Genomic DNA, 13,085 nt, shown 5'->3' with positions numbered 1-13,085 from the left:
CATGTTCCCTCAAGCAGCATTAATTCCAACATGCACATAATAATGCTCCGGCAATTGGATGTATAAATTTCGACGTGTTTTTTACAAAGCACATCTAGCAAAGCATGAGCAAAAGTGCTTCCGACAAAAGTAGGCCCAAACGGGCTCTAATTCTCCATGAACAACTAGACATAGGTGGTGCATCTCGATCTCATGCTTGTGATTACATGGTTTGTCAATCAAATATGACACTCAAGATCAACCAGGATACAGTAATACAGAATAGCTATCGAATTTTTACGAGCTTATTTTCCTACTGGTTATCGGTTGTCACATTTATCCAAAAGAACGATTGAAGATGTGTTTTCCAATCCCCTCCAAGACAAAGTACTGAAGGAAAAGCTGGTGCTACGCCGTACATACCCTTTAAATTACTACAAAGCCAGGGCCAGATCCACCGAATCAGGCAGATCAAGAGAGAATTTGACAAGCAGTTACTTCATATGAGATTCAAACCATTTAAACATCCTGTCAGCGTGCAAGCTAGTCATTTCATGGTACGCAAATGCAAGATTTAACTCCTCCTGGATATAATGGGTCAGATGGTCGTCTAGAGAAACAATATTACTCTCTCTGACAACTTCTTTCCAACGTGTTTTACGCCCATCATTCTTCATATATCCGTTCTCATCGATAAAACCCTTTTCCGGAAGAGTTCAAACAACTTAGCAGAAACAGACTGATCAAGACCTGGGATTCTATCAGCTAACAGATGTGGCGACAAAGGGAACTCCATGCATTCAATCTCTGCAACATCGTTATCAACACCTTTCTTTTTCAAAATTTTCATGTACTTAATTACCTATCTTTTGCCGCCTAATCATGTCTTTGGGCATGCGCATGAAAAGTGTAGGGGGGTAGCTCTCTTCGATTTTCATTTGATCAAACACCCAGAAGGGCCCCCACAGCAACAAGAGGAAGCTTTTCAAGCTTGTTTTTCTCAACCCACCATCTGATAATATCCTTAGCAACAATTATCTCCTTCCTCATAGTCCAACATGTCCCTGCACTTGATATAGTAAGGACAGCAAACTTTCGGGAAAGAGCATGAAGAGCAATTAGCCGTTCCTCTGGCAAACCAATGCAGTCAGGGCAGTGAGAAGATTTATCCCAAAAATATAGAGCTCTACCTCCGCAACCATGAGCCAGAAAAAGAAGTGCTTTAGGTGAATCTGGTATTTGCCTATTACTTCCGTTCCATTTGGAAACTCTAAGGTTGGAGAAAATTTCACCACTGACTCAAGGCTATTCCACTTTTCCTCTGGAAGTCCAAGTAATGAACTGGTCTTTTGATCAGTGTTGCCAACTGACAATACGAAAACCAGAAATGCAACCCAACGTGTTGGAGGCCCATTCCATGCCTTCGACTTGTTTCCGTGCTTCCACATTATTACTGAAAACAAAATATTGGGGAAAAAAATCTTCAGATGAAGTTTTCTTAAATCAGGAAAAAAAAAAAAGAGTTGGCAAAGTGCAGAAACAGCGGTTGAGAATATGTTCATTGTAATTCAATAAGCATTTCCACAATCCCCATTTCTTGTCTGAGAGTACTAGATTAGAATATTCTAATTCCATTTTGTTAATCTTAATTTTTTTTAATCTTAATTTAGTAGTTTAGGGACAGAGGTCCAAGGACCGAAGCGGTAGAAGAAGATCCTAGGAAGATTTTGGAAGAGACTCTAAGAAAAGACTTAGAGTACTTGTATCTAACGAAGACATGACATAGAACCGAGCGCAATAACGTTTTAGGATTCATATAGCCAACCCTACTTAGTGGAAAAAAGCTTTGTTGTTGTTAATTTAATAGTTCAATACCCGAGAATACAAAGACTGCAACAACCTGAGACAAACTCAAGAATCACAGCATCAAAGCATTTTAAATCAATGGAAAACATAGAGCCGGCAACAGAGATAAACTCCATAACATACAAATCACTAAGAATCGGTTTTCAGGAAGTCAAATCGTCGCCCAACTTTCACGTACTGGAAACGGCTAAAGAAGGAGCAACCTTAGAGAATATGCAAATAAAATTTCAAGGAGTGCTTATGCTGATTTTTTTTTTTTTTTCATTTACCTTTAAACGTAAATCTTTTCTTGAGCATTTTTCGGGTTCCTCTACGAGTGTAGAAGCACTATTTTAAATGTGCACGTGCTAAATCTGTAGTCTTGATAAACCCTTTTCTAATCTTCCCTAATTTGATCAAGTCCCAGTTAGGTCTAACTAATGATGAATTAAGTAAACACATTTTTCTATCAACTTGGAAATATCACAAACATTTCTGAGTCGAACCAAAGTATATACACAGTTAACATACAGATTCTTTCCTAATATTTTGTCATCCTATATTTTCTCGGAAACCAAAAAAGTCGTAAGAAAATTCTAACATTCGAAAAAAAAAAAAGGACCCGCTAGATCCTGTTCTGGAAGTGTGTTTTTTCTCTCAGAATTTGGTGTGGTTTTCTACGTTGTGGAAGACCACCATTGGGTCGGTTCCAATGGGTTATCAAAGGGATTTGGGCCCGGAAATTTTGGGCTCAGTCCATGACGGCCCGTAAGGGTAAATATGAATATCCAAGATTGTTACTAAAATTTGCACTTACAAATTTATCATACAAAATATTTTCTGGTAATTTTGTAACTCTTTTTTCTTTTGACAAGAGACAACAGTAAAATTTCATTACTGAATCACAAGTACAAAAAGTCCACGACAATTACAAGAGTTGTCACATGGGTATAATCTTCCGTGACCAAATACATTGGTCTATAATTCACACAAACTAGAGTTAATAATAACCCCCTAATTGGTAACCACAACCACACACCCACTAGCATTGTCAGTCCAAATCTACCAAAAAGACTGCAGACGGAACAGATCTATACCGCAGCCCATGTAATGTCACCGCCAAACAAGCAAGACTACATCAAAACCATCACTTGGCAAAGATAGGCCACAATGAAAAACCAAGTCTAACAATTGGGGTCACATCAAACCACCCGCGCACAAATTGGCCACATCACTCATAAGGCAAGACATTACCCGTTAAAAGCAGTACAAACAAGCCTACACTGATGCTACACAAATTCGAGAAAACGAAATCCGGTAGGCTTGAGTCCATCAACTGACCCATCACCACCTATGAGTGGAGAGGGGTAGGAAGAGAGGAGTGGAGAGGCTAGGTGGAGAGGAACGCTAGAAGGAGGCGGGAGAGGTTGTCCTCGGCCCTAAGCCAAAGCAAAGGACCGGCGGCTGAAGTTTGCAAGGTTTGGGTTTGGGTTTGTGTTTGGAGAGGAGGATTTTGTAACACTAATGCAAGGATCGATGTATGCCGGAATTCTCCAACACAAGAACTCAAATTTAGTTTAATAGTATTCATTTTTATTTGTAAGCGAGAAATCTATGTTTCAACTCACTTATGGGGCTTGGGCTGTAAATAAAAAAACTAAATTGCATTTTGGTTCATGTACTTTATTTGGAATTTCACCTACGTTCCTGTAATTTTTATTTTTTCTGATTTATGTACTTTATCTGGAATTTCACCTTCGTTCTTGTAATTTTTTTTTTTTTTTTGGTTGCATTTTCATACTCGTAGGTATCTTATCAGTTGGCATCATGAGTTTAATAAAACAAATGAGCCAAATTTCTTCCAATGTTTTTGAAAAGAGAAGCTATGGGATTTGGTTTGTACAATTTGTTCCTCATCGACAGGGAAGAACCAATGATCTTTGAGAAAGTCGGAAGGAGAATGGATCATTAACCATGGAAGTTGAGGATATGGAGTGCAGGCTGTGCTGCACTTGCTAGCAATTAACATATGCCCAAATTTTTTTCATGGTCCATGCGGTGACGTCTCACCTTTGATGTGACTTTGTGGTTAAAAAGCTGTCAATTAAAGATTTGGTGAGTCCCGTTAGTCATAATAGTTTACACCTAAATTTCCATTAGTTTTCCTGTTAAAAGAAAAACAGTTAGCCTTACTTGTGGGATTAAAATTATCCTTTCAGTCTAAACTAATTAAGGAGGCTAAAACATTATCGTTTGATTTGGTGATGCTTGCTTGTTCGCTGACTACGGTGGGGATGAGTTAGGGACTGTGTTTTATTGTTGATTTTTGATAATTAAGATATGGGGCAAACTTTCTTAAAGGTGAAATGGTAAGAGCATTTCCAGTAGTCTCGAACCCTAATTTGAGATTTATTTTCGAATTTATCCGTTGGAGAAAAAAGAAAAAAAATATGTGAAAATTCATTTATGTTACCCACTACTCTAGAGTTGTTTTGAGATCTAAGTTACAGAATTTTTAGTGGAGATTCCTTTGTTTTACAGAAAATTTGGTGATGGAACCGGCTTATAACATGTACCAAGTGAAAAAATGACCAGATACAGAACTAGAAATTTAAGGTCATCTCCAATGAAAAAGGGCTAATATAGAATTATAGCCTTGCAAAATATATATATTTTTTTAAATTAACAGTATCAGATTATACTTATATATCATCTCCAACCAAAGGGGGCTAAACATAGTCTCCTCAATAATTTACTAGTTTTAAGTTTATACTTTAAAACTCTGACTCCATACGATTTTAATAGATTTTAAAATTAAGGTGTAGTCAATTAGGATTTTTTTTTTTAATATATCAATATTTTTACACTAAGGTGAGGGGGAGTTTGGCTATGCCGCACAATGGGTAACCTAATTTGGTATTGAATTCGCCATTCAAGAGATTCAAATCTAAGACCTTTCACTTCTAAATGAAGAGAAATACCAACAAAACGTAGTACTGAGTGGCTAGTCAATTAGGATTTTAAAGAAGGATTTTACAAGACTTTAAAATCATAGTGTAGTTAAAATAGGATTTTAAAGGATTTTAAAAATACATCCAAATCCAAGAGTGTTTATACATGAACCTCACAAACATCATTAGGAACCATGCTTCTCAGGTTCACTGGAGTTTGTTGGAACTGAAAGCGCGATATCAAACTCCTTTCTTTGCCCACAAGCAGTGAAATAGTTTTCATGGCATCTCGGGCTTCTTTTCTCAATCCAATGCAGGCCCTCGTTCATTCATCTCTCTCAATCCGAATGCATATGGTTTTCCGGACCCATCGCTGAAGTTCTTGCCCGAGCCAGTTGACATACGAGCTTCTTCGAATGGATTCCTTTGCTGCCAGGGTCGTGATGGCTGTAAGGCTTTTACTACATTTGTAATCCTATTACAAGGAAGTGGACAAAACTTCCCAAGCCTAATGCGGATCATGGATTCTTGTATTTGACCTGAAGATGGAGTGCGCACAACTTGGCAGAGGATTTGGGACCCTAGGTCTGATGGATGGAAAGCTATGGATCCATACGTATTATAAACGTGCAAAAAGTTTAACAAAAGTTAAAAAAAAAATAAAAAAAACATATAAAAACCTAGGAAATCAAATAAAGAATCCATACAAATCAGTATAAATCTATCTAAGTCCGTATGTAATTGTAGAGTATATGAAAATCCTTTGAAATCTATCACCTAAAAAAGTACATTAAAATCATCTGAAATCCAAATTGACTACATTACTTTGGATGTTTTCAGATCTAGTCGTTGAATTTAGATCAATTATTGTAACTGAGGAGCTGGGCCTTCAAAAAAGGGCTAAGAGGGAGGTCTACATTTGGCTAGTTCAATGTCCTTAGGCCAAATAATGGTCTAGTGGGCTCTATATAATTATAACCTAGCCTTCGGTTGGAGATGAATTTTTAGGAAAATTAGGCCATTTTTTTACTTTTGGACCTATAACCATCTCCATTGAAGATGGCCTAATAGTTAAAAATTCAACGACCAATGATCTTAATGCATATTATGTTCCGCTATGTTCATACTAGAAAATTACTTTTTTCATTTCTTCTTTTTTTTTTTTGGTTGAAAGAAACGATTCATAGAACCTAAAAGGCACCAGGCCAAACAACATATAGAATGCTTCCCCACAAGGCTAGGAAACAGAAACCAAGATAAACAAGACACAATGCTACGCCATCCCACATGACACTAGCGTCGTGCCATCTACCAGCGCAAAAAGACTCCCCAACCTTACAAAGGAGGAGGACATGGAAGACCGTCATTGTTCAAAATACCTACAAGCGAAGATGGAGGTTTATCAACCCAACCGAAGCTACACATCTCCGGTATTATATTCCTTGCGACGACGTCCGCCACCCTATTTGCTGCTCGTGGAACCCACGACCAGGAGCATGATTGAAAACTCCTCCTAATCTCCAAAACTTGGCTAAGAATTGGGAGTAGGTCCCAATCACAACTCAGAGAAGGATAATTAAGGAATCGAATAATAACTTGTGCATCCAATTCAATCACTACCTCATGCAGTTGTAAATTTTTTACCAGTAAACATCCTTCTAGAATAGCAAAAGCCTCTGCCATCACAACAGAAGATGCATGCACTCTCACACTTCGCACTGCTTTGCAACCTGAGGAGCTGTCTCTGACCATTATCCTGACGTTACCGCATAGGGAGTTTCTCCTCCAACATGCATCAACATTAACCTTCCTCCAATTAGCTGGGGAAGGAGACCACTAAACAGGTTGATGCACACCATGAACATGGCTAATACTACCTCGACACATGCAGAGAAGAAGAGGCTACCATAAAAGATTCTCTGGTAGAGACAATATTCCAAATAGTTTTGACAAGAGAATGATGTACCTTGTTGAAAATTGCTTCACATCTGGCCCTCTAAATATACCAACACGTAAAGACCATATAGGACAGAGTACGGTCGAGGTCCACCTTACAGCCCAGATTTTGATTGACAACCGAGCACAACCATCCACTCAAAGTTGAGATAGAACTTCGATCAATGTGGAGATGCAAGGGACCGTCCTTCCACACCCTAAATGCCCACAGGCAGAGCTGCAGAATATGCTCAACTGTCTCATCACGTTCTGCACAAATGGGGCAAATAGGGGATGTAGCGCACCGACACCGATAAAGGTTGAGTTTGGTGGCGCAAGCATCATGGATGGCCCTCCATAAGAAGTTTCTCAATTTTGGAAGAGCACAACAGCTCCAAACCCAACCCCACACTTAGGGATCAGTACTTCAAGAAAAGGAACAACGATCGAGGTTCACAGTAGGGTGGCGATTGTAACACCACCTGGATCCAGACTTCACTGAAAATGAGCCATTCATTTCGAATAGCCAGATAAGTTCATCTGGTCTCGTAGCTGGCCCCACATAAATGTTAGAGATGGCAACCCGCTCTTCCTCCGACACAATATTATAGAGGAGATCAATATTTCACTCCCTCGAAACTGGATCAATTTACACTCCCTGTTTATATCCGTATAAAAGGACGGGTGGGATGCCCCTTTGATATGCCCGGAACCCATTTTTTCGCCCAAAACCTCACCTCCTATCCTCCTAAAACCTGCCATCTAACACCCTATAGAATGAGATCCCTCCCTTCTAAAAGACTCGCCCACGCCCAAGAGGCTCTTCCTCCTCTCTTTGCTTCCAGGAAAGAAACATTTGGGAAATATCTCTCCTTCAGAACACGCACCCAAAGAGAGTCATGTATTAATCTCTAACATTGTTTCGCGAGCAAGGCAATATTAAAGTTTTTGAAGTTACGACTCATGCCTCCCTCCCTTTCTGGCCAACCCAAATCCTTCCAATCAATCCAATGTATCCCTCGGTCCCATCCACCAAAACCTTGCCGTAGCCGCATCAATTTCATTGCACAAAGAAACCGGCAATCGGAAAACACACGTTGGATACATAGGAATAGCTTGAACAACCGCTTTGATTAGAACTTCCTTCCTTGCTTGAGATAAAAATCGCCGCTTCCAACCTTCAATTTTAGCCAAAATCGGATCTTTGATATATTGCAAGGTCGCCCGTTTCGATCGCCCCCAAATTGTTGTGATGCCCAAGTACTTCCCTGGATCATCTACCTTAGGCATATTTAAGATATCACAAAGCTCCAACGGCAATTGGGGGGGAATATTTACTTCAAAATACACAACCGATTTCTGGTTCCTTCGTTGTTTAGGAACAAGAGGGATAGAATTAGAAAACTGCTGATTCATTGTGATGAGGATTAAAAGGACCAAAATGTGCAGACATGTGAGTCAAATGTCAAGTTTTTCCTCTTAATTAGTTCAGCATACATCTCTATTAACACTACAAAAAGAAAATCAATGATGGAAACATAGAGAGAAAATGAGATTAATAATTTAAATCTTTTGAAAGGCCTATATCTCCCTTATGTATATGAAGTTAAATGGCCTAGAATACGAGAAAAACAGATTTTCTTACCGAAACATTCCCTTGCGTATTCTTATGTAATATGTAGTGTTAATCTAGCGGTCAATTATATATATGTTGGTGTGCTCTTTTCAAACTCCTCAATTGGCTATAAATATTTTAAAAGGAAAACTAATGATAAGGGCTTGAAAATTTTAAATGTTAACCAAAAATCATGTAAGAACTTTATTTAATGGTTAGAACAAAGCCCAATATTAAACTAGTCAATTAAAATGACCCAAACAACAAATTTTCGATTTTGCCCAGACGGAAGTCTTATCCGTTTATCATCTCTGTTCCTTTTTTCTCTGCTATTCCCTGTCGCCATTGTTGGAAATTCAAATCAAAACAAGTTGCTATTGTTGAAAATCAATGTCAAAGTTAGGCATTGAAAGTTAGGCAATGTTAGGTATGGTTGAATAAAAATTATTAGGTGCAATTAATGTGTTTTGTGTGGTAATAAATAATCTTAGTTTAATCATTTGGTTTGCTATAAATACCCAAGTTCTCAAGCATTGTATATCATCCCATCAAAATCCCATTTCTCATTCTCATTTTAAGCTTGTAAGCTATAGAGTTTGTAAACTCTCTTTTCATATATCAAAGTCCAAGTGTTTTATCAAAGCTTGTTGCTTCCCTCCTTTCTCTATTTCTTTGTCCAATTTTATTTGAGAGTGCAAAGTGAAAGAGGTGTGATAGAGTTTGTAAACTTATCACCCACATATTTTGGTATTGAGTTAGTAAACTGTCAAATACCAACAATTGGTATCAGAGCCAGAATACCATTCTGGCAGGTGCAGCAGTTATGGCGTCCAACTTAGTGCAACTCCAAGTTCCCACATTGAAGAAAGAAAATTATGAAAGATGGTGCATCCAATTCAAAGCATTGTTTGGATCACAGGAGCTATGGGAAGTTGTCAGTAGTGGGTATGTTGTACCCACTGCCGAGCAAGAAGCCGTATCTACTGCGGATCAAAGGAACACTCTCAAGGACTTACGAAAGAAGGACCAAAAGGCGCTGTATCTTCTATACCAGGGTTTGGAAGATTCAACGTTCGAGAAGGTTGCAGAAGCAACAACGAGCAAACAAGTATGGGATACACTCAGTACAATCTACAAAGGAGTAGATCGAGTCAAGAAAGTGAGGTTACAATCACTTCGAGCAGATTTTGAAACTGCTCATATGAATGAAGGGGAGAGCATCTCCGACTATCACTCAAGGCTCATTGTGATAGTAAATCAGATGAGGAGAAATGGCGAGAGACTCGATGAAGTACGAGTTGTGGAGAAGATACTCCGGTCACTCACATCTAAGTTTGAGCATGTGGTGACTGCCATTGAGGAATCCAAGGATTTGGAGGTGATGAGCGCAGAAGAGCTACTAGGATCCCTCCTAGTTCACGAGCAACGCATTCAGAAGAATGCAAGCCCCACAACGCTAGAGCAAGCTTTGGAGTCAAAGTTGAATATTGACAAACCAAATAAAGGTCGTGGGCAGTGGAACTCACGTCGTGGGAGCCCATCCAACCGTAGCCGAGGACGAGCCCGAGGAAGAGGTCGAGGCTATGCACAAAATCAAGGTCAGTCTCAGGAGTGGAGATCTACTCGAGGAAAGGCGCATATCCAGTGTCACAACTGTAAGCAATATGGACATTATGCCAATGAATGTTCACATAAAAATGGTGAGCATGTCAACATGGCAGAATCAAGTGGAAATACCGATGAAGAACTTACAGTCTTACTAGCACACCATGATTCCAGTAGCCAACAAGATGTTTGGTATTTGGACTCTGGTGCAAGCAATCACATGTGTGGAAAGAAGGAGTTTTTTGCCGAACTCAAAGAAGGGGCCTATGGATCTGTAAGTCTTGGTGACTCCTCAAAGTTGCCAGTTGAAGGCAAAGGGAAGATCAAGATCATCCAGAAGGATGGAAGAGAAGAATACATCTCCGATACCTACTACATACCAGGTATGAAGAGCAACATTCTGAGCATTGGTCAACTGCTCCAGAAAGGGTACATTATACATATGGAGAACATGCTTCTCACTCTCAGGAATGCAAGGAGAAAGCTTATTGCACGTGTTCGAATGTCAAAGAACCGGATGTTTCCGTTGAATTTGAACACAAAGATTGGAAGCTGCAACATCGGTATAATGGAAGATGAGTCATGGAAATGGCATCTTCGATTTGGCCATCTTAATTTCAATGGCCTAAAGTTGCTGTCAAGTGGAGGAATGGTTCGTGGTCTACCCCAGATTGAAGCCACACGCCAAGTATGTGAAGGTTGTGTGCTTGGCAAGCAAGCACGACTATCGTTCCCTGTTGGTGATACATGGAGAGCAAAGGCACCACTGCAGTTGGTGCACACAGATATATGTGGTCCATTGGATCCCATGTCTTATGGAGGAAATAGGTATTTTATTACCTTCATTGATGATTTCAGTAGAAAGACTTGGGTCTATTTTCTCAAGGAGAAGTCAGCTGCCCTAAAAATTTTCAAGGAGTTCAAGGCACTCACAGAGGCAGAAAGTAACCACAAGCTTGTGGCTGTGAGATCAGATAGAGGTGGAGAGTACACCTCCAATGCTTTCCAAGCATACTGCAAGGAGCAAGGAATTAGGCATCAACTTACTGCTGCCTACACCCCACAGCAAAATGGGATAGCCGAAAGAAAGAATCGAACCATCCTTGACATGACAAGGTCCATGCTTAAGGAGAAGAATTTGCCAAAAGAGTTATGGGCAGAAGCTGTAGCTTGTTCGATTTATTTGTTGAATCGATGTCCAACAAAGAGTGTCAAGAGGATGACACCACAAGAGGCTTGGAGTGGATACAAGCCGAATGTTACACACCTAAGAATTTTTGGGTGTGTTGCATATGCTCAAGTTCCAGAAGCCAAGAGGAGGAAACTTGATGATAGAGGTGAGAAATGTGTGTTTGTGGGCTATAGTGAAGAGTCCAAGGCATACAAGCTCTACAACCCACTAACTGGCAAACTAGTGGTTAGTAGAGATGTCATCTTCAGTGAGGAAGAGACATGGACGTGGAACAACAAAGAAGTCAGTAAAGAGAAGATCGTCTCCACTGATTTTGAAGAACCAGAAGTTGTACCACCGATTGAGCAACAACCTGCTCAAACAATCACAACAACTCCAGTGCACAGAATTGCAAGGAGTGGTCCTACATCTAGTGAGGAAAGCAGCTCCTCAACTCCAGTGAGGTTAAGGAATCTCACAGAGATTTATGGACAAGAAGAAGAAGAAGAAACCAACCTTTTCTGCTTGTATGCAGACCACGAGCCTTTCTCATTCAATGAAGCTGTGGAAGAAGATTGTTGGAAGAAAGCCATGGAAGAAGAGATCCATGCCATCGAGAAGAATGACACTTGGGAGCTGACAAAGCTCCCACCAAATCAGAAGGCTATTGGTGTCAAGTGGGTTTACAAGATCAAACGCACTGCAGATGGGAGTGTGGATCGATACAAATCAAGGCTTGTAGCAAAGGGCTACAAACAGAAGTATGGAGTGGACTATGATGAAGTCTATGCTCCAGTTGCGAGACTTGACACGGTAAGATTGCTAATCTCTCTTGCCGCACATCATAAATGGAAAATTTATCAACTAGATGTCAAGTCAGCCTTCCTTAATGGAGTACTTGAGGAAGAAGTGTACGTGGAACAACCGGAAGGCTTCCAAGTACAAGGAGAAGAAGATAAGGTGTATCGTTTGAAGAAGGCTTTGTACGGCCTCAAGCAAGCACCACGAGCTTGGAACTCAAGGATCGACAACTACCTTCACCAAAATGGATTTCAGAAATGTCCATACGAGCATTCAGTTTACATGAAGAATGGTGAAAAAGGGGAGTTCTTAATTATTTGTCTCTATGTAGATGATTTATTGTTTACAGGAAACAATGAGGCAATGTTCCATGAGTTCAAGCAATCAATGTTCAGTGAATTCGAGATGACTGACAATGGATTAATGTCATACTTTCTTGGCATAGAAGTGAAGCAAGAAAGTGATGGTATCTACATCTCTCAACAAAGGTACATGAGAGACATATTGAAGAAGTTCAATATGGACAAGTGCAACACTGTCAATACCCCAGTCGCAACTGGATTGAAGCTGTCCAAAGGAGGAGAGAGTGAGTTTGTAAACTCAACAGTGTACAAAAGCCTCGTTGGAAGCCTAAGGTACCTTACAATCACAAGACCTGATATAGTTTATGGTGTTGGACTCGTGAGTCGATACATGGAAACACCAAGGGAGTCTCATTGGCTGGCCGCCAAGAGAATTTTGAGGTACATAAGAGGTACTCTAAACTATGGTCTATTTTATAATTTTGGTGAAGATGCAAAATTATTTGGTTATTCAGATAGTGATTGGGGAGGTGACCAAGATGAAAGGAAAAGCACAACTGGCTATGTGTTTTTTCTAGGATCAACAGCTTTCTCATGGACTTCAAAGAAGCAATCAATTGTTGCTTTGTCATCATGTGAAGCCGAGTATGTTGCTGTAGCCTCAACCGTGTGTGAGGCAATTTGGTTAAGAAATCTGTTGAAGTCAGTGTGTCATCCACAAGTGGAATCGACTGTGATTCACGTAGATAACGTGTCTGCAATCAAACTTGCAAAAAATCCTGTTCAACATGGAAGGAGCAAGCACATTGATACCAGGTTCCATTTTCTAAGGGACCATGTGAAGCAAAAGACAATTGAACTTGTCTACTGTCACACCAAGG

The 13,085-nt window shown here is 39.9% G+C and overlaps 1 pseudogene; it reads right to left on the bottom strand.

Moving 5' to 3' along the window:
• Positions 1-473: 473 nt before the first annotated feature.
• LOC103966859 lies at positions 474-1,427 on the bottom strand (annotated as a pseudogene).
• Positions 1,428-13,085: the final 11,658 nt, after the last annotated feature.

The sequence above is a fragment of a genome, unplaced genomic scaffold, assembly GCF_019419815.1.
Source record: "Pyrus x bretschneideri cultivar Hongxiangsu unplaced genomic scaffold, Pyrus_bretschneideri_v1 Contig37, whole genome shotgun sequence".
Taxonomy (NCBI): Eukaryota; Viridiplantae; Streptophyta; class Magnoliopsida; order Rosales; family Rosaceae; genus Pyrus; species Pyrus x bretschneideri.
This window is presented reverse-complemented; position numbering and strand designations above follow the sequence as displayed.